The sequence below is a fragment of the Crocuta crocuta genome, unplaced genomic scaffold (genome assembly GCF_008692635.1).
Source record: "Crocuta crocuta isolate KB4526 unplaced genomic scaffold, BGI_CrCroc_1.0 scaffold32, whole genome shotgun sequence".
In the NCBI taxonomy this organism is placed as follows: domain Eukaryota; kingdom Metazoa; phylum Chordata; class Mammalia; order Carnivora; family Hyaenidae; genus Crocuta; species Crocuta crocuta.
Genome location: NW_027529424.1, coordinates 5,407,117 through 5,432,330, shown reverse-complemented (window position 1 = coordinate 5,432,330; position 25,214 = coordinate 5,407,117). Strand labels below are relative to the sequence as shown.

General features: G+C 36.0%; 1 long non-coding RNA gene across 1 annotated transcript; it reads right to left on the bottom strand.

The window, feature by feature from the left end:
• Positions 1–17,595: 17,595 nt before the first annotated feature.
• Positions 17,596–24,992, bottom strand: LOC144226921 (uncharacterized). Its single transcript, XR_013333778.1, has 4 exons — positions 24,969–24,992; positions 21,659–21,788; positions 18,829–18,938; positions 17,596–17,638 (listed from the first exon to the last, which is right to left on the bottom strand). It is a non-coding gene; the product is annotated as an uncharacterized LOC144226921 (long non-coding RNA).
• Positions 24,993–25,214: the final 222 nt, after the last annotated feature.

Below are 25,214 nucleotides of genomic sequence, written 5' to 3'. Positions count from 1 at the left end.
TAATACATAGGCTTAAAGCAAGATGCTGTGTCTCATGCTTCTGTAGCTCTCTCTCTCTCTTCCCATAGTGGTTAATTAATATTTACTACTTTATTGTAATAAAGTAAAAATTCTAGAAAAAAAAGATATTTAAACTTTTTGAGTGTCAGAGAATATCCTACAGTGCTATATACATTATTAACATAACCCACACATTTGGAAGTCATAGGAGTGTGCTTTTTAGATCTCCTTCTCTGGGGGTGGGGGGGAGGGGCCTGGAACCTGCTATGAGAAACTAGTTAACTGATAGCTTTGAAATCCACTACAACATTCACAATGGGCCATCTTTGCTCTGGGGCTCAATTTCACCTGGCTGAGATTTTCTCAGAGCTACAGTCAGAACTTGTGAATACCTAATCCTCCCTCTTCACATCACCCCTCCCCTGCCACTTCTCAGTTCCTAACATCATTCCCTGCAGTAGTGGGTATTCAGTGAATACTTGTTAAATGGTTTAAATAAAAAGGGAACTTTATAGCTATTTAAAAATATATAAAAGACTAGCCTATGAAAGGAAATTGATCTTTCTGTGCTAGTACAAAATGATTGTTGTATTTGTTGGGAGTACAGTCTAAATTGCTATAACGAGACACGATAAACATAGTAGATTGAGTAAGAAAGTTTATTTCTCTGTCACCTAAAGTGAAGTTTCCAGGACTGAAGGGACAGTCCTGCCATCTTGAATATATGGGTTGAATTCCAGAGTCAAAATAATTCCTCCAGTCTTTGAAATTTCTAGCCAACAGTAAGAAGTAAAGAGTCCAGGACAGTGTACTTTTTTTTTTTTAATGTTTTATTTATTTCTAGGAGAGAGAGAGAGACAGCGTGAGCAGGGGAGGGTCAGAGAGAGAGGGAGTCACAGACTGAAACAGGCTCCAGGCTCTGAGCTGGCAGTCAGCACAGAGCCCGATGCGGGGCTCGAACCCACGAACCGCGAGATCATGACCTAAGCGAAAGTCGGACGCTTAACCGACTAAGCCACCCAGGCGCCCCAAAGGACAGTGTACTTTTAACTGTTTTAATGGCAAGATATGGACATAGCATATATCATTTATCCTTTGTTTATTTGCCTAGACCTCAGTCAAATGGCCACACCTTGTTGAAACAGAGATTAAGAAATACACTATTCAGCTATATAGCCATATATCAGTTAAGTGTCTATTCCTGTAAAGTCAGAGAAGAATGGATATTGGGGCAACCAACAGTCTACCATAAGTATATAGTGAGCATCTTCTAAATAGAACTGAATAAGAAACAATATGTCATCTGCAAGTTAGTGAGCTACTTATTAATATATTTAAGCAGAAACAAATGATAGCCATTTGCAAAGGATAATCTAAAATTAATTATGTTTCCTTTCCAATGGGAGGCTCAAAGAAATGACTGCTAACGACTATGATTTCAAGATTCTTTTTATAAATTTTTAGACTATTTAGGATGTATTCTATATAGTAGGTGCTTACGTGACCTGCATCTTCCAACACTAAACTCCATGAGAGTAAGGACACTGTATTAAAATCTACTCTATGCCAGCGCTTAGAAAAACACATGGTTTTGATGGTAGATCAAAGATAGTAGATAAATGATAGGCAAATAAATATTTGTTGAAAACATGAATTTAGGACTATAAAAATCATGGAGTTGAAGCTAAAATGTCAAGGAAATATGCCTCTGTTTCAACAAGAGGAATCTTAGATTGACACTCAATACTTACAATGCTCTGATTTTGTATTGCAAAATATTTTACTACATCTGCAAAAGATATTATATAAACTTGAAACACAAATATAGATTTAGAGTATTTTTTTGGCATTTCTCAAAGGCTTATCACAGTGCTTTCTCTTCTAAAGTCACAGAAACAGTGTTTCTTTTTTTTCTTTTTTCAGGTACAAAATGACTGTAAACTCATTTTTATACATTAGTATTCCTAACTTGAATGTGAATTTTGGTTCAGCTATTAATTCAAACAGCTATTTAAATTAAAAGTGGTCCCAAAAAATTAATTAATTAAAAGTGGTCCCAAAGTAAACAACTTAAAATAATGTCAGAGTCCCTGGAGAGGAATATTTTCAACCTTCTCTATATATCTCAGTTTTTAGTAATTAGGTTTCTTCACTCTTACACTAGGGGCTGAGTGGCTGAAGGTAAATCTTACTGATCACATTTTCTCATCTCTTTTCTCTCTCTCCTCTCTCTCTCTCTCCCCCCCAGTCCCTCTCCCTCCCCCTCTCTCCCTTTCTTTCTCTCTCTCCCTCTCTGTCTCTCTCTCTCCCCCTCTCCCTCCCTCCCCTTTCCCTCCTTGTTCTCCTCCTACCAAACCCTTTCCATTTATCCTATCTATATAATCTGTCCAAATCTTCCCTTGTGCTATTACCAGTATATTTCTTTACTCCTCAAACCTGGATTATTCAAATGCACTCTATTTCTGAGTATAATAGTAACAGGATATACAATCTATAGAAATCATTTGGAGACTAAAGAAAAGGTGACACATATAAAGAGAAATAATATCAGGTTTTTTTTTAATTTAATAACTGATGGAAACATCCAGAAACAATGTTCTTGGTAGATTTTCCCTCTTTCATTATTTTCTCTAACTTATCCCTGTTCGCCATTTTCTTTGATCAGATTTTTAAAGAATAAGTGGCTAAATTTTGATCAACCATATTACACTGTGCCATATATTCACGTATTAATATATGTGTCATACTCATATGTTCTCTGTCATTCCAGGGATAGATGAAAATCAGCCCAATTCTATGATATTTTATTAAAAATGCATTCCCTACACAAGTAATAATATCAAAGACTCTAATATATCCTGAAGCAGCAGTTCTGGTTTTTATAGCAGAATCTATTTAAGATTTTTAAATGACTTATCTCTTCCAGAAGAATAGACTATTTGCTCATATGTGAATAAGAGTGAATAGTTTTTGCAGAGGTGTCATGAAAAGTTACGGGCTTACTTTGATGTCAGTAACATTTTGAGAAGTAGATGAAATCAGAGAGCAGAATATATTCAGTGAGAGATTAGAAGGCTACTTATGGCCTCGTGAGTGGAGAACTTGGTTATGTCATTTCATGTGTACTGTTGATTTCCTAAGTCATTACTGTTCAGAGAGCCTCTATTTTGACTAATTTGACTCTTAAATTTACTTAACATTACTCCATCAAGACCAACACTTTACTTTTGTCAGACTTGACCCATTAATTTGTTAATTCCCAGATATATCAATGGCAGAGTCACATATATCATCAAGACTTAGTCTCGAAGATCTGCAAGAACAGTTGTGTCTAGGGGCACCTGGGTGGCTCATCTCATTAAGCATCTCACTCTTGATTTCAGCTCAGGTCATGATCTCATGAGTCATGAGAATGAGCCCTGCATCAGACTCTGTGCTAACAGCAAGGAGCCTACTTGGGATTCTTTCTCTCTCTCTCTTTCTCTTCTAAAATAAACAAACATTTAAAATAGGAATAACTTATGTAGAAGTAACATCTTACCATCAGTCCATAAGCTGTCTGTGTCATATCTTTGAAATCTATGTACATCTAGGACGACAAATTTGGCTTCACATGTCCAGGTCTCATGTAACTCAGTGACTTACCTAAATTATTTAGTTTTCCATTTAGACTAAATGATCTTAAGGTTTCTTCTAGCTCTTCCTTTAGTTCTAGGAAACTTGATGCAGAGGACCATGAGGCAGATCACATGTGATCTGATTTCATTATTCTCTGGTGAATAAAATAAGGATTAGAAGCATATTCTTCTCATTGACAATCCTCCTGAAGTTGACAATGATAATTGCCATGTAGCATTTCACAGAAACACAGCAAAGGCAAACATTTGCAGTGTTAACCTGCAGTGGGGTTTAGGAAAACAGCACTTCTCTCAAATTTTTCAAGGCCAATAATCAACTCTATTGCATCCCTCTATTTTGATTAAAATGTCCCACCTACAATTCTCAAACCACCTGTCACTCAATCTTAATATCAGTCACACTGCTGTATAATATTTTCTCTCCAGCTCCTTTATTATGGTATAATAAACATAAAATAAGATTTACTGTCTTGGGACACCTGGGTGACCCAGTCGGTTGAGTGTGCGACTCTTGATTTTGGCTCAGGTCATGGTTCATAAGATCAAGCCCTATGTTGGGCTTTGTGCTGAGTTCAGGGATTCGTTCTCTCTTTCTCTGACATTCTCCTTGATTCCCTCCCTCCTTCTCTCCATCTCTCTCTCTCATAAAAAAAATTACCATCTTAACCATTTCTAAGGACACAGTAAAGCGGTATTACATACACTAATAATGTTGTGCAGCCATCACCAACATCCATCCCTAGAACTCTTTCCATCTTTTAAAAGTTCAACTTTTGGGGCGCCTGGGTGGCTTAGTCGGTTAAGCGTCCGACTTTCGCTCAGGTCATGATCTCGCGGTTCTTGGGTTTGAGCCCCGCGTCGGGCTCTGTGCTGACTGCCAGCTCAGAGCCTGGAGCCTGTTTCAGAGTCTGTATCTTCCTCTCTCTCTGACCCTCCCCTGCTCACGCTGTCTCTCTCTCTCACTCTCTCTCCTAGAAATAAATAAAAATATTTAAAAAAAATAAAAAATAAAAAAAATAAAAGTTCAACTTTTTCCCCTTAAAATACTAACTCCCCACTTTTCCTACCTTGCCCACAGCTTCTGAAAACCAGTGTTCTGCTTTTGGTCTCCATGAATTTGACTACTAAAACCTTATTCGAGTGGGAAAATACAGTATTTGCTTTTTTTTCTGACTGGTTTATTTTGATTATCCCAATGTTCTCAAGTTTCATTCATGTTATAGCATATAGTAGAACTTTCTCTTTCAGGCTGAATAATATTCCAGGATGTTTATACCACATTTTGCTTATCCATTCATCTGTCAATGGACCCTCGGGCAGCTTTCCCATTTTAGCTATTGTGAATAATACCATTATGAAAATTAATATGCATGTATCTCTTTGGGACCTTGCTTTCATTTATTTTGGATATATACCCAGAAGTAGAAGTGTTAGATCATACAGTAATTTTAAGTTTATATCTTTAGGGAATCACCATCCTCTTTTCTACAATGGCTGTACCATTTTGTATTCCTACCAACAATACACAATTTTTCCATATCCTTGCCAGTGCTTTTAATTTTTTAATGGATATGAGGTAATATGTCATTGTGGTTTTGATTTTGCATTTCCCTAATAATTAGGGGTGTTGACAGTATTTTCATGTGCTTATTAGACATTTGTATATCTTCTTTGGGGAAAAGTAATTTGTCATTATTTGAATTGGATTGTTTGTTTTTTCTTGTTGTATTTTAAGAGTTCTCTATGTATTCCAGGTAAAAATTCCTTATCAAATATATGGTTTGAAAATATGTTTTCACATTCTTCAGGTTGCCTTATTATTCTGTTGATACTGTTTTTTAATGTACTTCTTTTTTAAAATTTCACGAAGCTTACTTTGTCTAATTTTTGTTTTTTTTTTTTTGTTTCCTACACTTTGGTGCCATATATATGAGATCATTGTCAAATTCAGTGCTTTGAAGTTTTCCCGTATTTTTTTCTTTTAGTTATTAGTTTCACATTTAGGTCTTTGATTTTTAGTTAATTTTTGTGTAGAATATTAGTAAGGGTCCAGCTTTACTCTTGCATACAATTTTTAAGTTTTTTTCTTTCTTCCAGATCATGCTATCAACTCTTCACAAACAGGAAACATTTTTGTGGCTTTTTCCCAATGTAAAAAATTATCTCTACCTACCTTCCAATAATCTTCCTTGTTTTCTATATAACCTCTCTTTAATGACAGACTTTCTGTTACTATACATACCAGTGACTAATTGGGGCCGGACATCCCACAGCTCATAAGTGGAACTGAGTTCCCATTCCTGAAGGAGAGGATCTGATAAGCATGAATCAACCTTCCAAATCAGGCTCCCCAAGGCTGTACATTTGATACTTTTGGACACCTATCTATTCTTCCTGGTCCAGTCATCTGTGTTGGAGATGGAGAGGAGAATAGATATCACCTTCAGTCATTTAAAATACCATTTGCACAACTGCATGCTGTAGAGAGAGTAGTGAGGTTGCACAGGCAACCTATACTATGGCCTTTAGAATAGGTGGACCCGTCAAAAAAAAAAAAGCAAACTAATGGGATTAAAGTACTGGGAAGAGATCATTTTCTTTTCTTATGGTACTCTGTCTGGCTCCGGTACCAAACTGGGTTTGCAAGTACTCTCCCTCATACTCTCTTTTTTGGAAGAGTTTGAGAAAAATTGATATCAGGTCTTTAAATATTTGGTAGAATTCACCGGTGAAGCCATCTGGTCTTGAGCCTTACTTTAGGGGTAGACTTTTGATTACTGCTTCAGTGTATTTGTTATTGATCTGTTCATGCTTTCTATTCTTGTTTCAGTCTGGGTAGGTTGTATATATTTAAAAATTTATTCATTTCTTCCAGATTGTCCCATCTTGACATATTAATTAATCATAATCACCCTTTATAATTTATTTTTGTGGCATCTGTTGTAATTTCTCCTCTTTTATTTCTGATTTTATTTATTCGAGTCTTTTCTCTTTTTTGTTTGGTTATTCTAGATAAGGGTTTGTCAACTTTTGTTTATAAAAAAACAGTTTCATAGATTTTTCTGTTGTTTTTTCTTTTCTTTTTTTCAATATCTGCTCTCATCTTTACTGTTTTCTCCTGTTTGCTAACTTCAGGCTTAGTTTGTTCTTCCTCTTCTAGTTTCTTGAAGTATTGGAGACCTTCTTTCTTTTTTAAAAAAGAGTTATCACTAAGAACTTCTCTACTTGTACTACTTTTCCTGTACCCCATATTTTGGTATGTTGCATTTTATTTGTATTTGTCTCAAAACATTTTCTAATTTCTCTCTCAATTTCTTCTTTGGTCCAGTGGTGGTTCAATAATGTATTAATTTCCCATTGTCCCTTTTATGATTTTTTTCTAGTTTTATTTTGTGGTTGGAAAAGATACTTTGTTATTTGTCTTCAATTTATTTAAACTTATTTTGTGATATAGCATGGGATCTATCCTGAAGAATTTCCCATATGCACTTGAGAAAAATGTATATTCTGCTGCTGTTAGGTGGAATCTAATGTAGATGTCTCTTAGGTTCATTTGGGCTATATTGTTCAGCTCTGTTTTTTTTCATTGATTTTCTGTCTGGATGATCTATCCATTATTGAAAATGGACTAGTGAAGTCTCCTACTCTTACTGTACAGCTGTTTCTCCCTTCAGATCTGTTAATGTTTGCTTTATATACTCAAGTGCTCTGATATATTGGTTGCAAATATGTTTATAACTGTGGTATCATCTTGATGAATTGACCCTTTTGTTATTATGTAATGACCTTCTGTCTCTTAAGACAATTTTGACTTAAACTCTGTTTTGTCCTGCATTTGCAACAACATAGATGAGCCTGGAGGTCATTATGCCAAGTGAAATAAGCCAGACACAGAAACACAAATACTATATGATACCATTTATGCGAGAAATATAAAATAGCCATATTCATAAAAATAGAGAGCAGAATGGTAGTTGCCAGGAGAAGGAGAAATCAGGATGTGTTAGACAAAGTTTTAGTTAGGTAAGACGAGTTAAGTCCTAGAGATTTACTGTATAGCATAGTTCCTATCGTTACTGCAGGAACTATAAAATTTGCTAAGAGGGTAGATCTTATGTGTTCCTATCACAAAATAACGGAAATGGTAGCAAGAAAAAGAAGGAGGAGGAGAAAAAGGAGGTGGGAGAAAATTTCTGGAGTTTAATGGTTATTTTACGGCATAGATGATGGTGATAGTTTGTTTTTGTTTTTGTTTTTGTTTTCCCCCCGGATGATGGTGATAGTTTTATGGATATATAATTTTCTTCAAACTCATTAAGTTGTATGCATTAAATATGTACAGCTTTTGTATGTCAATTACACCTCAGTGAAATGATTTTTAAAATGATAAGATACATATGTTACCTTCCCTCAGGTAGTATATAGTCTAGCTTTAAATTTAGCTAACTATGTCTCTCTCATTAGCACTAGAGGTGGGGATTCCTTCAGAGTTTAGTGAGGGGTCAGAGACACCCTGAAATATTTCTGGCTCATTGTTAATTTGAATAATTTTTGTGTTGTTTTCCCCAAAGGAATCTAAACGTGGGTAAATTTCAAGTCTCCACTGAAAAATTTCCAGCTAGTATCTAACATCACAAAACTTGAAGCAGCCTGGATTGCAGTTTTGTGTGAAGGGTTATCCCAGGACACCTAGCCTAACAGGGCAGCTCAGTGAAAGCTTGGTACTGAGCTGCTACTTAACAGAGCACAACCACTGAAGAGAACACTAGAGAAAAGAGACAACTCTCAACAGGACACATAATGCAGAATCTTAGAAGGTGAGAACTACAGGGGCCTGTCTCCAAGTTGGGGGGAGGTCAAGAAGCCAGCAGGTAGACCCTTCATCCCTCTATCACCAAGACCAACTAGGAGTTTATACATATAGAGCATTTGATTTGTTAGATGCCTGGCTTGCACTAAAATTCGTGTGTGTTTTATATTTTGTCCGTTATTTCGTTCAGTAGTTAAGAAAACGAAGGGACACGGAAGTAAAGGGAGTTGTGAAATCCCCAAGCCATTTATCTACTTGTATGGGACTGAGGTAAAAATCCCATGCTGTTTCCACTAGAGTACTCCGTCCTGTTGCTTGCTGTTCCATAGGTCCAAGGATTGACTAAATAAATAAATAAATAAATAAAACCCTTTTCCGAATTATTTGCTTAGCAGTCAGACCTATACTTGGAGTAACAAACACAATATTTATAGTTTCTTGGAGGTTCTAAGAACCAAGCACTTATCTTTTGTTTCCAGTCAAACAGTTCATTTCCCTGGGAGAATTCTGAAGTCAAATTCCATCTAAAATATTGTTAACTTAGCAGTTGGTTCTGAAAAATAAGTTCTTAAGCAACTTGACTCAGAGCATGTTCTCTTGACAGATTGCTGCCCCCTGACCAAAGGTGGTTACTTACTCGAATTCCTGGTGCCCGCGAACTAAAGTGCATGCTCCCATTTCTCTTGAGTGCAGGTCTTTACTGAGTCATGTGTCACAGAAAATAGGTATATACTCCCCAGCAACTTGAGCCATTAAATGAAATTCTGGATTTGTTTTTTTTTTTTTGTTTTTGTTTTTTTTTTTTTCTCTTTTCTTACACAAGCCCTTGCTTTGCTCTTGTAGTTTGGTCAGTCTTCTGGCACTAGATTCTTTCAGGCTCTCTCTCTATCATCACAGAAACCGAAGAGCTTTTTGTAGAGCTGAATTTCTCCACAATGAATTGGATTGCTCCACATTCATTACGTCTTTCCTTCTAACCCCAAATGTAAATACACAAGTTTGTTCTGATCATTTAGCAAATATTAATCTAACTTGGGAATATCCGGTAACATGTTTGTGGAGAAAATGATTAAAACTTAAACGATAGCTTGAATAGTATGAATAGATTCAAATGTATGATCGTGTCACATTTAGCAAGCTATGTAAATGTGTGTCTAGGTTAAATTTGGAAGTAAAAATGTTTCAACAATCCTTTCTTCAATTACAGAAATCTTCCTGATGTTTTTTTTTTTTTTAACATAACATATTATTAAGCATAGATTCTGTTATAGTGTTTAAAAATATGTGGCTATTCACTGTCTTTTAAGCCATTAATCCTTCTCTCTTTTATGGGGACCTTTAAGGTCATGGAGAAGGAGATATTAGAGGTATCAGATGCTGAAAACAGGCAGACAAGTTTTCTTTTAATATACCTATAGACCATCCTGAACCGTCTACAATAGCCATGGAAGACACCATCCTCAGTCTCTGAGAAGGGCTTTTTTATTCCAGCATCCAGGAAGCACCCGTTCATTTAGGGAAGAATGATTACAAGTCATAAACATTTTTCCTCAACTGTGCCACAGAATGAAAAGCATAAATAGTCAACAGCAAAATGGCCTTAGCAGAGATGTATGGAAATAACATTCTAAACAAGGAAACCATAACTTTCACTTTATAGTCAGGAACAAGAAAAGGATGTTTATTTTCATCATTGTTACTATATATTATTTAAAATTTAAAGATCATGAAAATGAGTTTTGGGGGGAAAAGTGGTGGGGGACAGAGACATAGAAAGAGAGTCTTAAGCAGCCCCATTTTCAGCACAGAGTCTGACATGCAGCTCAACCTCACAATCCTGGTATCATGACCTGGGCCGAAATCAAGAGTTGGATGTTCAATCAACTGAGCCATTCAGGAACTCTGAGAATGAGACTTTAAATGGTAATTTTATAGAGATAACTCGCATTTCTATGATTATGTACATACAGAAAATTCCCTAGTCTACCAACAAACTACTTACAAGGAGAATTTCATGAATAGATACAAGATCAATATAAAATAGCCAAATAGCTGTCAATATTTCAGTAAATCAGTTCTTTTTTTTTTTTTAATGTTTTTTATTTATTTCTAGGAGAGAGAGAAAGACAGCATGAGAAGGGGAGGATCAGAGAGAAAGGGAATCACAGACTCTGAAACAGGCTCCAGGCTCTGAGCTGGCTGTCAGCACAGAGCCCAACGCAGGGCTCGAACCCACGAACCGCGAGATCATGACCTAAGCGAAAGTCGGACGCTTAACCGACTAAGCCACCCAGGCGCCCCTCAGTAAATCAGTTCTAAATGTAATTATAAAGAGAATATCATTTTATAGCAGAAACAAAATTATAAGATACATAAGGTTACACATATCAAGAAATGTGCAAGACCTTTGTAAAAAACAGCACGTAATGTGCCCAGAAACAGTATCTGAATATGTGGAAATAGAGAATGCTCTTGGATTGGTAGACTTGATATTTGAAACATTTTAATCTTTTCTAATTAATCTCAGGTAACAGTGCAATTCAATTCAAAAATCTCAAAAGGAATTTTTTAAATACTTGAAAAGCTAACTCAAAAATTTGCATGGGATATTAAATGTGACTACCCAGCCAAAAAGATTTTGAAAAAACAAACAAAAAAAAAAATAAGGAATGTTGCTCTATCAGATAGGAAAATGTATCATAAGACTAAATGTAATAAAAATATGTAATATCTGTACATAAATACACAAATATATCGCTGGACAAAAGCAGGTAGTCTGCAAGTAGATGCAATATATCTGGAAATTTGGAGTATGAAAATGATAGCATTACAAATACTAAGGAAGAAAGCCCTAGTTAGTAAGGTTATTAAATTAAGTCAAACAGGGGCACCTGGGTGGCTTAGTCGGTTGAGCGTCCGGCTTTCGCTTAGGTCATGGTCTCGCGGTTCGTGGGTTCGAGCCCCGCATCGGCTCTGTGCTGAGTGCCAGCTCGGAGCCTAGAGCCTGTTTCAGAGTTTGTATCTCCCTCTCTCTCTGACCCTCCCCTGCTCACGCTTTCTCTCTCTCTCTCCTAGAAATAAAATAAAAATATTTTAAAAAATAATGATTTAAATTAAGTCAAACAATCAATTGATGTGAGATAAAAATCTAATTTTGAGTTTTTTTTACAAAGACAAAAATAAATTCCAGTTAGATCTAAATGGAAAAATAAGGAAACCAAAACAAATAAGAAAAATAAAACTATGAAATTATTATTGAAGAAAATATAGAAAAAAAAGACATAATTTTTTCATTCCTAGTCATCGGATACATTTGATGTTATCAAAATATAAATGCCTTTTGTAACAAAATAACTGATTACTAAGGAGATACAAGAACAAGAAAAAGCATCAAGTCACAAATAAACATACAAAAAAATGGGTAATAAATTAAGTTTTGTGGAAATGAATCCACACTATGGAATGTTATGAAGCAGTGTTAAAAAGTGAAATAGTTTCATACAGACAGACATGGAAAGATCTCAAGGGCAAAGAATTTAGTCCATAAGAGCTCATATTCGATATATTCTGTGTGGTATTTTCCCCACACTATGTTACACTGGAAGTCTGAACAAAAAAAGGCAGGAGCTCAGAGGAGGGACTTTGAGAACTGCAGAAGGTAGGATCCTATAGCCAATACCTAAAATATGAGTGAATGTTTCACAGCTATGTGGTGAATGAGACTTCTAGGAAGAAGCCATATTCTGAATCCAAGGTCCTTGCCATTGCTTACCCAGGCTTCGCTGTGAGTCCTGTCAGATCATCTGAAACCAATCCCCAACCAGCTTCCTCTCCCAACTCATGTTCTTCTATGTCTTCTTGCCTTGTACCCATCCGTTTCCCTCCAGTAAGTGAATCACTCTGTTCTCTGAGAGTTTCTCTTCCTAGTTGCCTTGGTAGTTGCTTCTGTACTTAGCTAGGNCGAGATCATGACCTAAGCGAAAGTCGGACGCTTAACCAACTAAGCCACCCAGGCGCCCCTCCATCAAGCCATTCTTGATCCTGATCATCTCTCTCTGAACTTTCTTAGTTCCTCATGCTTCTTTTCCCATAGGATTTGTTCTAACATTTGAGATTCAGAATCAAAATGGATTAAACAGATTTGTTTTTTGTTGTTGTTGTTAAAGTCGGTAAATATAATAAAAATGAATTGAACTCACCATGCAGAATGTGCATGGGAGTGTATTTCAATGAATAAATTATAGGAAGTGAAATACCAATGAAAGAATCTGAACAGCTCTGTAAAACTTATGTTAATTATGCAAATGTGCCATGTCAAAATTAGTACAGGATATTATTTTACCATCTAACTTCACACTTGAAGTCCACAGGAAGGCACATTTCCTTGCACATAGGTGTACAGATTTTTTCCCCTCTTCAGGAAATCCTGGTAGGCTGCTAATGTCTCTTCCTCTTGTCACATTTACAAATGTCAAAACAAAAGAAAGAAAGTAAATTTATAAGATAAAACTTCAGTGTCAAGAACAACAATTTTAAAAATATGTGTGTTCTCCCTTGGGCATTAGATTATAAAATTGAGGATGAAAATGTCCTGTAAGTTTAACTAAATGACAAGCAGAATCAGTACATTTTTTCCTCCTATCATCTATACTTGAAAAGAAGTGAAATCTATTTCTGAATTTTTGCAGAAAGAAAAGCAATGTAAGTCTGATCATCAGTGAAAAAAATATGCATGATAATACATGCACTATCTCTAATATAATTATAGTATTGTATTGTCATTTAATAAGGAATGTTGGGGTGCCAGAGTTTCCTATCCTCTTCTAGGTCCTTCTCGCTGGACTAAGAACCAAATTGACATGAGACAGATGAAAAGGAGAAAGTCAGATATAATAGCATACCCACAGGGAACCCACCCAGACATGGAGATTTCAAAGACAGTCAGGCAAAATGAAGTATATATGCCATCCTGAACTAAGGAGAAGGGAGTACGGGCCTGGGACTTCAAAGGGAAGAAATGCAATTCACAGGAAAATGAAAAAGAGTTCATGTTTAGTGAACAAATGTTTGCTGGGCCACTCAGAAACCGTGGGACAAAGAGAGGACTTATATCAAAGTGGCCTTGCTGCACTCCTCTCTGTCCAGCACAGCTGGTTCCTATCATAATGTGACTAATCTATGGTGATAACTCTTCCTAGAGCAGGCCATCTACCTCAGTTCTTTTTAGGCAGTTGTTGTGGAAGCGATTTTCCTGAATCTGTTGGGTTTTGACTGCTTTTTAACTCAAAATTATTTTAATGCCAAAGTGCTCCATCTTGGGGCAGCCTGCCCCTTAGTCACTACAGACATTTCATAACCAAGCAAAAGGATTTCAGAGCACTATTGAATTGAAACTATGGATAAGAAGGCAAACTAGAAAAGTATATAAGAAAAAGGAAAAGAAAATTTGATGATATTGAAATGGCTTATTTATTACATGAAATTATCAACACCTCTCAACTACCTTATTCAGTTTAATCCGGATTGAGATTTAGGTTATTAAGATACATATGTCAGCTATGTGGCCTGGGACTGTGGTTATCAGTTAAGGGTTTGGGTAGATCTGCAAATCTGATAAGGACCCCTTACAGCCTCATGCCCTTTTTATAAGAAACAATAAAAACCACGTCTGCAACTCTCAGGAAATAGCCACCAATTACTGAAGCATAACCACCTTGTCTAGATGTAGAGGTTGGATTGCTGCTTACAGATCACATTTGGGCCCGTCATGTGATAGCTCAGCGAACTTGGGTTTCCTTAATCTGTTGGACGTTTCTGTATATTTTTTAGGTGCCTCAATTAATGCATCACTAAGATAGAAACTTTCAATCCAGATAGATAGGAAATTAACATGTTGCTAAATGAATTTAGATCCATAGCTGAGTTAAAAAAAAAAAAAAACACACATTGAGATGAAAGAGTTAGATATTGATTCATGTTGTTAAAGTGGATTTCAATGTACAAAATACTAACTCAACAAAAATCAATAATCCCTTTCACTTCACAGTGTGCCATTAAACATACCATTCACTTTTTCAGAGAATGAATGTTTAATTCAAGACATGTTCCTAATAGCCGCTGCCATAGTTAAGAGTACACAATACAAGCTGGCAGGAAAAAAGGGGGAGAATCTGGGGAACAGCAGTGTTCCTGTATCCTCACATCCATTCATTAGGCTTATTCTGATAGTTGGGGAATAAATTAAGACTACTAAAAGCTAATATTTTCTTTCATTCCCAAGTTCCAAACTCTGAAAGTGTCAAACCTTAATATGAAACGAAGTTGTCCATTTTAGTTTCAATGATGAGGGACAGCTAAATGTCCTGTAGATCAAAGAGTTTTATTATTTGACCACTGAAATACTCAGGAATTTGATATTCTCTGCCTCCATGACAGTTTCACTCACTTTATGAAAAAACTTACCACCAAGCTGTTTCTGGTCTCATCTGTCAAAGAAACATACCCGTTGCCTAACTCATGGGATAATGTAGAACAAAAGTAAATAAGGATGTTTTTCTTAACAAAAGGCATTGCACAAATACAGCTTGTTAATAGAGAAGTTCTTTAATGTCATTCATAATTATGTGTGTGCATTATCGGAAATGGCTACTTTTCTTTCACAATATATCTGAAATGTCATTTAGTACTAAATATGAAATATAATTAAGAGCGATTATTTTCTGTATTTATTCAAGCAAAATAGTAAATCATTCTTCCTATAAAATTGTCACAAGTTCACAAATTTGAAAACACGTGTTCTGTTTTTGTCCCTGCCAACTCTGGTAGTTTCTTTAAAGAATTTAAAAGGGCAATCTAATCACCCTTAAAATAAATGTGTTTTATTTTTATCTACTCTACAATTTAAAAATTCTTTCAATTTTTCTCCTGCAAGGAAAGTTTAATGAGGCATATTTGCTTGTTTCCATGGTATTTCAAAGGAGGATTACTAGCTGAAGGCAAGAAGATGCATTAAATAAAAGAAAGGAGAGAAATAACAGTGCTTGCAATAAGAAAAACTTTATTTTTAAAATAAATTCCTCAGAGTAGTAAACATTTATAATTTGTAAAACAATGCCAGTCATTTTGAATATTATTTAAAGATGACTTTTTCTTGGAAAAAAGAAAAGAAAGAAAAGAATGTAACATGAGTTTCATCATATAATACAATCTCTACAAAATCCAAAAATACCCCATCTTAATAATGAACCAAAATCCAGTACCATATAAACTGCTGTGTGTGTAGAGAAAACAAGAATAAAGTTCAGCTTGCATTGTCTTTGATTTGTTAGCTAGTATGCTGAGCTTTTTTGTGTAACAGACATTGTAAATACCACCTTCAATTCACTTTGAACTCTGACATTTGCAAATCCAATCACACTTGCAGGAGATTTTCCTAGGAGCAATCAACCAACATAAACTGCAAGTCAGCCTCTTTTATCTCCAAAGTCTGGTGATTTTCTTTATAATTTTGTTTTATAAGTATTTTGATGAGATCTGAAATTTAAAATACAAAGTAACCCAAACACTTGTATAGAAACTCATGCCGGGATATTACAATATCATATTTATAACTTGTGATAAATACTACCTATTAATATCAACAATCTCTCTTTAACATATGTAAAATTGGGTGAGAGAGCACATGGAAGCGGGGGGACGGGTCTTGAACTCACTATGACTGACATCATAGATCCTATTTTAGGGATAGGGATACGAAGCATGAGAAATGTTATGTTTTTGAAGGCAATTCAGTCTACAGACATAGGATACAATACCAACAAAATGAAAAAGAGTATAACACATTAGAAAATGTTAATATTATGAGGCAATATATTGTAGTGGAAAGAACCCTAAATTGAAATTAAAAGGCAACTGTTTATAATCTTAAATCTGCCAGTTAGCACAAGCACAAAGTCTTCAACTTCAGTTTCCTCATTTGTAAAATGGTGGGAGATTGGATGGATCTCCATCCAATGGATTGGATATCTAAAATACCTTTAAATTCAAGCTAATATATATGGTGGGGGTAGAAGGGGAATCGTCAGTAAACTTAATCTCTATGGTCATTAAGTAGCTTTGAACTCAAAAGCTTGGAAAGAAAAAGGGCCTCAGAAGGAGGAATGCAACAGAGAATGGACTATTACACCTCAGTCTTTTCCTTGTGTGCAGTCAGAGCCTGCAAAATAATAAAGGCAGGAGCTGAAGACTAACTGACCAACCACTTGGACCTTATGGTCTCTGAAGACCCTTGTGGCAGCTGCAACACAGCTAAGGACCTCCAAAGAAGCTGAATTTACTCAAGGTAAGGCTACCATTGGGGGTGTTACAGAAAACCAGACAAACCATAGTTAAAGTGGTACAAACAAATTTCAATCAGAAATTATTCCAATTGGGGAAAGGAGAGGTCGATATAGAATTGTACTGGAGTGGGGATTTATGGTGAGGGGCACAGTGAGGGGGTCTGTCAATGGGAAATCACTAAAAGGAGAGATCAAGAGTTGGGGAGATTCTTGCCAATCCGACCTAATGGGATTCTTAAGAAGGCAGGCCGTAGTACGACATCACCTGGGGAGTATTCAGTCACATGTGGAAGGTGATCAGATAACAGTGAGTCTCCCTAAAATGACTTACCAATATTCTTCTTACTGTACAGGCCAAGCAAGGCTGGGGGCTGGGGTTAAAGGTCAAGGCCTCGTGGAGAAGGGGGATCCACAGAGCCCTACTATAGGTTTCTCAGGGAAAGAGTCCTTGTCAGGGACAAGCAGTGCACCCAGAAAACCACACAGAAGCACAAGAATCACTCAGGTGAGATGTCCTGATTGGGCAATGTTCTGATGAGGACAATTCCACCTTCAGAATAGAAACTGAAATTTCTTTAAGAATAAAGCAGGAAAAAAAAAAGTTAAGCAAATATGTGGGTCTATTAAGAATTATACTCAGTGCATTAATGGTTTTTTCCCCTAGAATAAGAAACCAATTGTTTGTGGGTTTTACAGCTCTGTTGATCATCCACATTTAAACAAATGTCCTCGTTAAAAAATCAGATTCCAGAAGCTTACCGCAGAGAAGACCAGTATCCATTTTAATATTTCATTTAGCTTTTTTCTTAAAAAAAAAAAAGGCTAAGAGTTCCTTGGTGACTTGAAATGTTCTGAGAAAAAAATAAAGAGAAACACTGATTCAACTAAAGTGTTAAATACTCCCGAATATCTAGAGCTAGCAACTTCTCGGCATGGGTTGAGCTGAATTTCAAAACCATTGTCATTCCTGAGACAACCTGTAGTTTTAAATGACTAGGCTGTCAGCCCTTTAGTTCTTTGCATTTGCCTTTTCTGCTATAGTGAATAGTAACAATTACATTGCAAACAGCATGTTATTTCCAACTGTTTTTTTTGACAGAAATCTTTGTGTTACAAATATTGCAAACTTGAGTTCCTTTGCATGATTCATTTTTTATGTAAATCTTAAAGGCGGAGTTTTTTTAAAGGCTCTAATGAAATGAGTCTTTAAAATAATATCGACTTATCTTTTCACATTAAAAAATACTTGATAAACAAAATAGTCAAGGAGGGCCTGTATAGATTGGGAAACAGTTTTTCACAGACAGTTGTTACGTTCATATGACAAGATTGTAATGGGCAGAATTCACTGATGGGAAGAGGTGATGCAGGTTCGAAAAAGAAACCAAGGAAATGATATATTTCTTTTTTCAAAGACTTGTTGCAGTGTGTCCATTCTTAAAAGGGATGGGTTGATTTGTCTTAGATGTAACCAACTGAAAATATCATTTCTGAAAGAAGACAGAATTTAAGAAAGAAGAACAAATTTTTGTGTTATAAAGTGCAGTAAGCTTGGGAATAGCAGTGGGATGAGCCAGACCCTTGAAGATGTTTATCTGTCAAGCTGATTTAAACTTTTAGCAACTACTAAGCCTTTTAAGATCTAAGGAAAATCCAGTAGGATCAAAGCGTATGTTCTGATTTTTTAAAATATTCTTAAATATCTAAAACAGACTTTTCTTAACACAGAAACATTGTTTAGAATTTGTCATATTTAGCATTTGTAGATATGTGCAGTAGTTTATTTACAGCAATTTGTAATTCATATATACATGAATATATAAATGAAGGGATCAGATTGGATGTGCTGTAAGATCTTTTCCTTCTTAACATTTTGTAGTTTTAGGAAGTGTTTAATTATGCACAAGTCATTGGTCTTTGCCAAGGGGGTAAGTGCAGTATGAATTCAAATGTTTCAACCACCAAGAGGGACTTAGTGTCCCCCTCAGGTTGCCTAAAGTTCAGACAGATAAGGGACAGTTACTAAACACAGATAGCTTACTCAGGTCGATTTAGTGGAGTTGCATTCAATCTCAATTCCTTAACACAATATTCTTGAATAAGGTCTTCCTTGCTTGTTTAATTCTGTCCAGTACAGTTTTTCTTTGATACCTACAAGGAATACAAAATGTAGGAGAGTAAAAGTCATGTGTACAGATAATTTAATACAAAACCAGAGCCCTATGAATTAGTACAGAAAAAGTCACCAGACTTTCAAAAAAGAGAGATTTTTCTACAAACACTTAGAATGAACATATAACCTATATTATCAGCCTGAATTTTAGTGCATCACAATTATTTTTATTTCATTATATATACCTACATTGTTTCCAAAATGATTTAAAGTGACTGTCACACCTTGCAATTATATTAGTGAATGTACATTGAATTGATTAGGTTAATAATTACCTAAATTTAGTAAGATTTAGGTCAACAGTTTCTGTCTTCAATGCCTATTGTAAACTCTTTTTACCTTTAATTCTAATAACAAAATTTGGTCAATGTTTTCAAAATATCAACCCGCAAACCATTCTAATTTGTCCTTTTCATTGTACCGCGTATATATGTGGTTATAAAATGTATATATGTATTAAAATCTAACATATAATAACAAATTTCAGGAAACACCCAAGTAGAGAAAGGGTTGCAGATAACTTTGTTTCAGAAACCTCCCCTAAATCCATTTATTCAAACAATAGAGGGCTTTGGAAAGCCCTCACACCAATAGATTTTTCAGCTAAGATAACAAAAGACTCCTTTTTAAAACCTTCAACTGGCTTTGTTAATCAGCTCCACACTATTGGGTCATTAACTATACACAAACCTTATCAGCAGCTTCCCAAACCACTAATAGTCCCCCACCCTTTTCTCGATGTCCCCCCAACCAGAACTTCATCAATGTACTGCCTGTTTGTTCTCTCCTCTAAAAAGTAACTAAGAATCTTATACAGGAGATCATGACTTAGGCAACAGTCAGTAATAAACTAAGCTTTATCAGATTATGCTGATGGTCTTTGGGGGAGCCTGAGTTAGTAGTACCACTAAAGATCAGGCCTTAATGAGTGCTTTCCCAACCCAAATTCCTGTTGTACCCCTTGAAAAAATCTTCTGACTTCCTGCTTTTCAACTCCTTGGGATGTTCTGTACATTCCAACGAGACACCTTGCACAAAAAATTAGGAAGACATCAGCGACTTGAAACATGTCTCAAGTTCCCTTTTTAGATGCATTGTCTGTCATCCCTCAATATTCCAACGCAGTTTTAACCAGCAGGATCTATTCAGTTCTCTCTCCATCCTTCTCATTCTCTGACTTTGCTATTTCCTCCCAACCCTTATTTGTATAAATACTACTCAGATTTCAAATTTAGCTGAATTCACATTTCATCTAGTAAATCATCCTTTCTGTTTTCTGTTTAAATTTTCTATGATTTGGATTTCTGTGCCTTTTTTGAAAGTCTGGTATACAAATCATTCTTGTCATGTAGTTGGCCCTTATGTGTGTTACACATTTTAGTTCTCACTGCTCAGAATGATTGGTTTCTTGTGTTGTTGGGCAGAGTGGGAAGTCCACTGGGCCCTAAGGCCCCCACCCAGCCTGTCCCAGAAACATGGTTGGAGGATCTTAGTCTCATGGCAAGAAAAGAATATAAGAATGGACCAGACAGTGGTTGTGCAGTGCAAGTAAAGAGTTTATGAAAGAGTACTCCCTCAAGGTCTGAGACAGGGAAAGCTCCAGGGGGAGCTGCACCCGGCATTTGGGTGTCTGTCTATTATTGGCAGTTGTGAACTAAGTGGTGGAATATTTATTATTTAAGGAACAGATATCTTTGGAGTGGGCTTTCTTGTTTTTTGCTTTTTCTACCTTACTTGGTCAGGGCCTCCAACCTTCTTTGTCTTGGACATATCTGGTTTGCTCTGGCTTCTTGGGACCTTGTTTGTGGAACACTGTCCGGGCAAGTTGCTAAACTTCCTGATAAAGGCTTTATCCACCCCACTCCCTCTTTGTTGGTCTCCAGACATCCTGTTAAATCCTTTTTTTTTTTTTAAGGTTTATTCATTTTGGGGCTCCTGGGTGACTTAGTTGGTTAAGCGTCTGACTTTCGCTTAGGTCATGATCTCGCAGTTCGTGGGTTCGAGCCCCGCTTCGGGCTCTGTGCTGACTGCCAGCTCAGAGCCTGGAGCCTGTTTCAGAGTCTGTGACTACCTCTCTCTCTGACCCTCCCCTGTTCATGCTGTCTCTCTCTCTCTCTCCTAGGGAAAAAAAAAAAAAAAACATTAAAAAAATTCAGGTTTATTCATTTTTGAGAGAGAGAGAGACAGAGACAGAACATGAACAGGGGACGGGTAGAGAGAGGCAGACACAGAATTTGAAGCAAGCTCCAGGCTCTGAGCTGTCAGCGTAGAGTCTGATGCAGGGCTCAAACTCATGAAGCACAAACAAGATCATGACTTGAGCTGAAGTCAGAAGCTTAACTGACTGAGCCACCCAGGTGCCCTGCATCCTGTTAAATCCTAACTAACTGCCTATTAGAACACTTGGAGGCATGAATTAGATTCTTTATCGCTTTTCCATTTTCTGTGACAAACTAACAAAGTACTTGGAAACACTAAACACATAATTATATCCCCACCCCAGTCAACTTCCTAATCCTTTCCTACTTACACATTCAGTATCTTCCACTTCTTTCCATCTTAGTCTACGTCTTGGTACTGCCTATACAAAACATAGCTCATGACTGACCTCTAATTCCAGCAATGTGGTCTTACCTACTCTGTTGGCAAGTTAATATTATCAAATCTGTGAATGATGCAAAAGTAGGTACAGGCATACCTTGTCTCATAGTGCTTCATTTTATAGTGCATCACAGATCCTGTGTGTTTTACAAATTGAAGGTCTGTGTCAGTCCTGCATGGACCAAGTCAGCACCATTTTTCCAACAGCATTTGCTCACTTCATGGATCTGTGTCACATTTTGAAAATTTGCACAATATTTCAGACTTTTAAAAAAATCATTATTATATTTTTATGCTAGTCAGTGATCTTTGATGTTATTACTGTAAGTTTGGGTGGGCACACGCACCATAAACTATGCCAATATAAGACAATGACTTTAATAATAAGATGTGTTCAGTTACTTTCCTCCTCTCCCTTTCTCTCCTCAGGCTTTCCTATTCCCTCAGACACAACATTATCAAAATTAGGCCAGCTAATAACCCTACAATGGCTTCTAAGTGTTCAAGTAAAAGGAATACTTTCAGGTCTCTCACTTTAAAACTAAAGCTAGAGGGGTGCCTGAGTGGCTCAGTCGGTTGAGCGTCCCAATTTCAGCCCAGGTCATGATCTCACAGTTCATGGGTTCGAGCTCCACATCAGGTTCTATGCTGAAAGTTCAGAGCCTGAAGCCTATTTCAGATTTTGTGTCTCCCTCTCTCTCTGCCCCTTCCCAACTCGCATTCTTTCTCTGTCTCCTTCTCCCTCTCTCTTTCTCAAAAATAAACATAAATAAAAAAGGGCTAGAAATAACTAAGTTTAGTGAGGTAGGTATGTTGAAAGCCAACATAGGCCAAAAGCTTGGCATCTTGTACCAATTAGCCAAGTTGTGAATGCAAAGGAAAAGTTCTTTAAGGAATTAAAGGTGGTATTCCAGTGAACACACAAGTGATAAGAAAGCAAAACAGTTCTTGTTAATATGGAGAAAGTTTGAGTGGTCTGGATAGAAGATCAAATCAGCCACAACATTCCCTTAAGCCAAAGCCTCATCCAGAGCAAGGCCCTGACTTTTTAATTCTGTGAAGGCTGAGAGAGGTGAGGAAGCTGCAGAAGAAAAGTGTGAAGCAAGCAGAGGTTGGTTCATGAGGTTTAAGGAAGACACCACTTCCATAACATAAAAGTACAAGGTGAAGCAACAAATAATGGAGCTATAAATTCAACTCCTTTAATACACACAGGACTCTTGTGGATGTCTGTTTCTTCTTGATTGAGCTTTTGTACTTTAACACTTTCAAGGAATTTTTCCATTTCCTTTATGTTGTCAAAGTTATTACCATGGAATTGTTCATCATATTTTAGAATTATCTTTTTTTTTCTATAGCGTTTAAGGATGTCACTACCCACACTCCTAATACAGATTGCCTATTCTTTCTGTGTTTCCCACATAGAAATTGATTATTTTTATTAGATTTTTATTAAAGAACCAGCTTATATTTTCGTCATTTTTATTTCTATTTTTCTGTTTTGTATTTAATTGACATCTGCACTGGTATGTACTGTTTTTTTCTTCTTATTTGCGATGTAATTGGTTCTAAAACTTGTTGTCAGGTGGAAGCTTAGAATATCGGTTTGAATCGTTTTTGTTTTTAAATAAATGTGTTTTTTTTATCTCTTTGCTTCAAAATATTTTCTAATTTCCATTTTTATTTATTTAACTTCTAAATTATTTAGAAGCATGTTATTTAACTTCTAAACATTTCAAATTTGGGGTTTCTTTTTTTCCTGTTCTTTCTTTCTAATTTAAGATAATTATGGACAGATGACATATTTTATGTGATTTAAGACAATTTAGTCAACTTGTCTTATGGACCAGACAATTTTGTTTTAAGTAAATGTTCCATTTGCATTTTAAAAAGTACATAGATTCTGGTATTTGCAGATTCTGTTGTTTTGGGATGGAATATTCTGAATATATCACTATGTCAACTTGTTGAGTATTGTTCAACCCTTTTACAACCTTATGTCCTATATATTTATTCTATCAATAATTGAGAATCAGTTATTAAAAATCCTCAGTAGAATTATAGATTTGTCTGTTTCTCCTTGAAGTTCTATCCATTTTTACATTATGACTTGTGAGGCTCTGTTATCAGGTTCATAATTATTTAGAATTGTTGTATCCTCTAAATGTTATTGACTTCATCATCATATTGTAATGGTCATATTATCCTCAATGGTATTTATTCTAAAATCTACTCTCTCTGAAATTAATAGAATTTTCTTTTCTTTAGCGTTTTCCTAGTGGTATATTTTTCTTACTGATTAATTTTTAACATATTTGTGTCTTTATGTTTGGGTCAATTTTTAATAGGGTCTTGCCTTTTGAGACAAATGATCATCTCTGCATTTTAATTTGGGATGTACAGATAATAACACATATTATGACTATTGATAAAGCTGGATTTATTTTTTAAATTTTATTCTTATTTCGTCTGTCAGAAGAATGGAGGAGGGTCTGTAAAGTATTCTCCAAACTAAGAAGGCTGTTTAAGACCAAGGAATGAAGTAAGCAGTTCTATACCATTAGTTTCATTTAGATAACTCGCTGACAGGAGGGATCAGGTAGATGGATGATCCAGGCAGTACACACCCATTCTCTGCCCAGTCCTGACCTTAATCCCCAGCTTTTATAGAGTGAGGGCCATGGTGGTGAGGTCACAGGGTAGTTATCTTAAACGGCACCATCTGTGCACTAGTCATCTATGAGTTTACATAACTCGTGGTACCTTCTGTGTGCCCATGTAGGGAAAATCAGAACACACTTTCTCACATTCCAGTCAGAGCATACACTACCCTCCATGGGGCCTGAAATGCAGAGCCCTGAGGGAGGTCATTGCATGAGCATGGACCAGATGGAGGGCCAGCAGTGGAGTCAGTGCTGTCAGCACACTTTCATCCTCCTTTTTGGCCTTGTTTTTAATTGAGTGTCTCTTATAATTGCATTTTATTTGATTTTTTTGTACCTTGGTTATGACTATTTGTTATTTTATTGGTTACTTTTGGATTTGTATTATATATCATTTACTCACCACATTCTATATTTAAGTGAATAATCTTTCACATACAATAATCCTATGACAATATATTTCTCTTTTTTGTCTTCCCATTCTTTGAACTAGACTTACCATAGATTTACTTATACGTATATATCAGGAAACTATTATTTTTTTCATTAAATAATCTATTCTCTCCCATTGTTAATAGATTTTTTATTTAGAAAACTTTTAAGTGCACAGCAAAATCAATTAGAGTTGAGAGGGTTCCCATATATCCCCTGCCTCTGCACATATGTAGCCACCCCCACTATCATTGTGCTTATAATCAATGAACCTAAAATGACAACCATTATCACTCACAGCTTAAAGTTTACCTTAGGGTTGTACATGTTGTGGGTTTTATCCATTCTATGATGTACATTTTGTGGGTTTTAATGTATGTATGATGACATGTATCCACCATTGTGGCATCATACAGAATAGTTCCACTGTTCTAAAACTCTTCTGTTTTGATTATTCATTATTCCCTCCCATTATCCTCTGGACACCACTTTGTCTTTTTACTGTATCCATAGTGTTATCTTTTTCAGAATGCCATATAGTTGAAATCATACATAGAA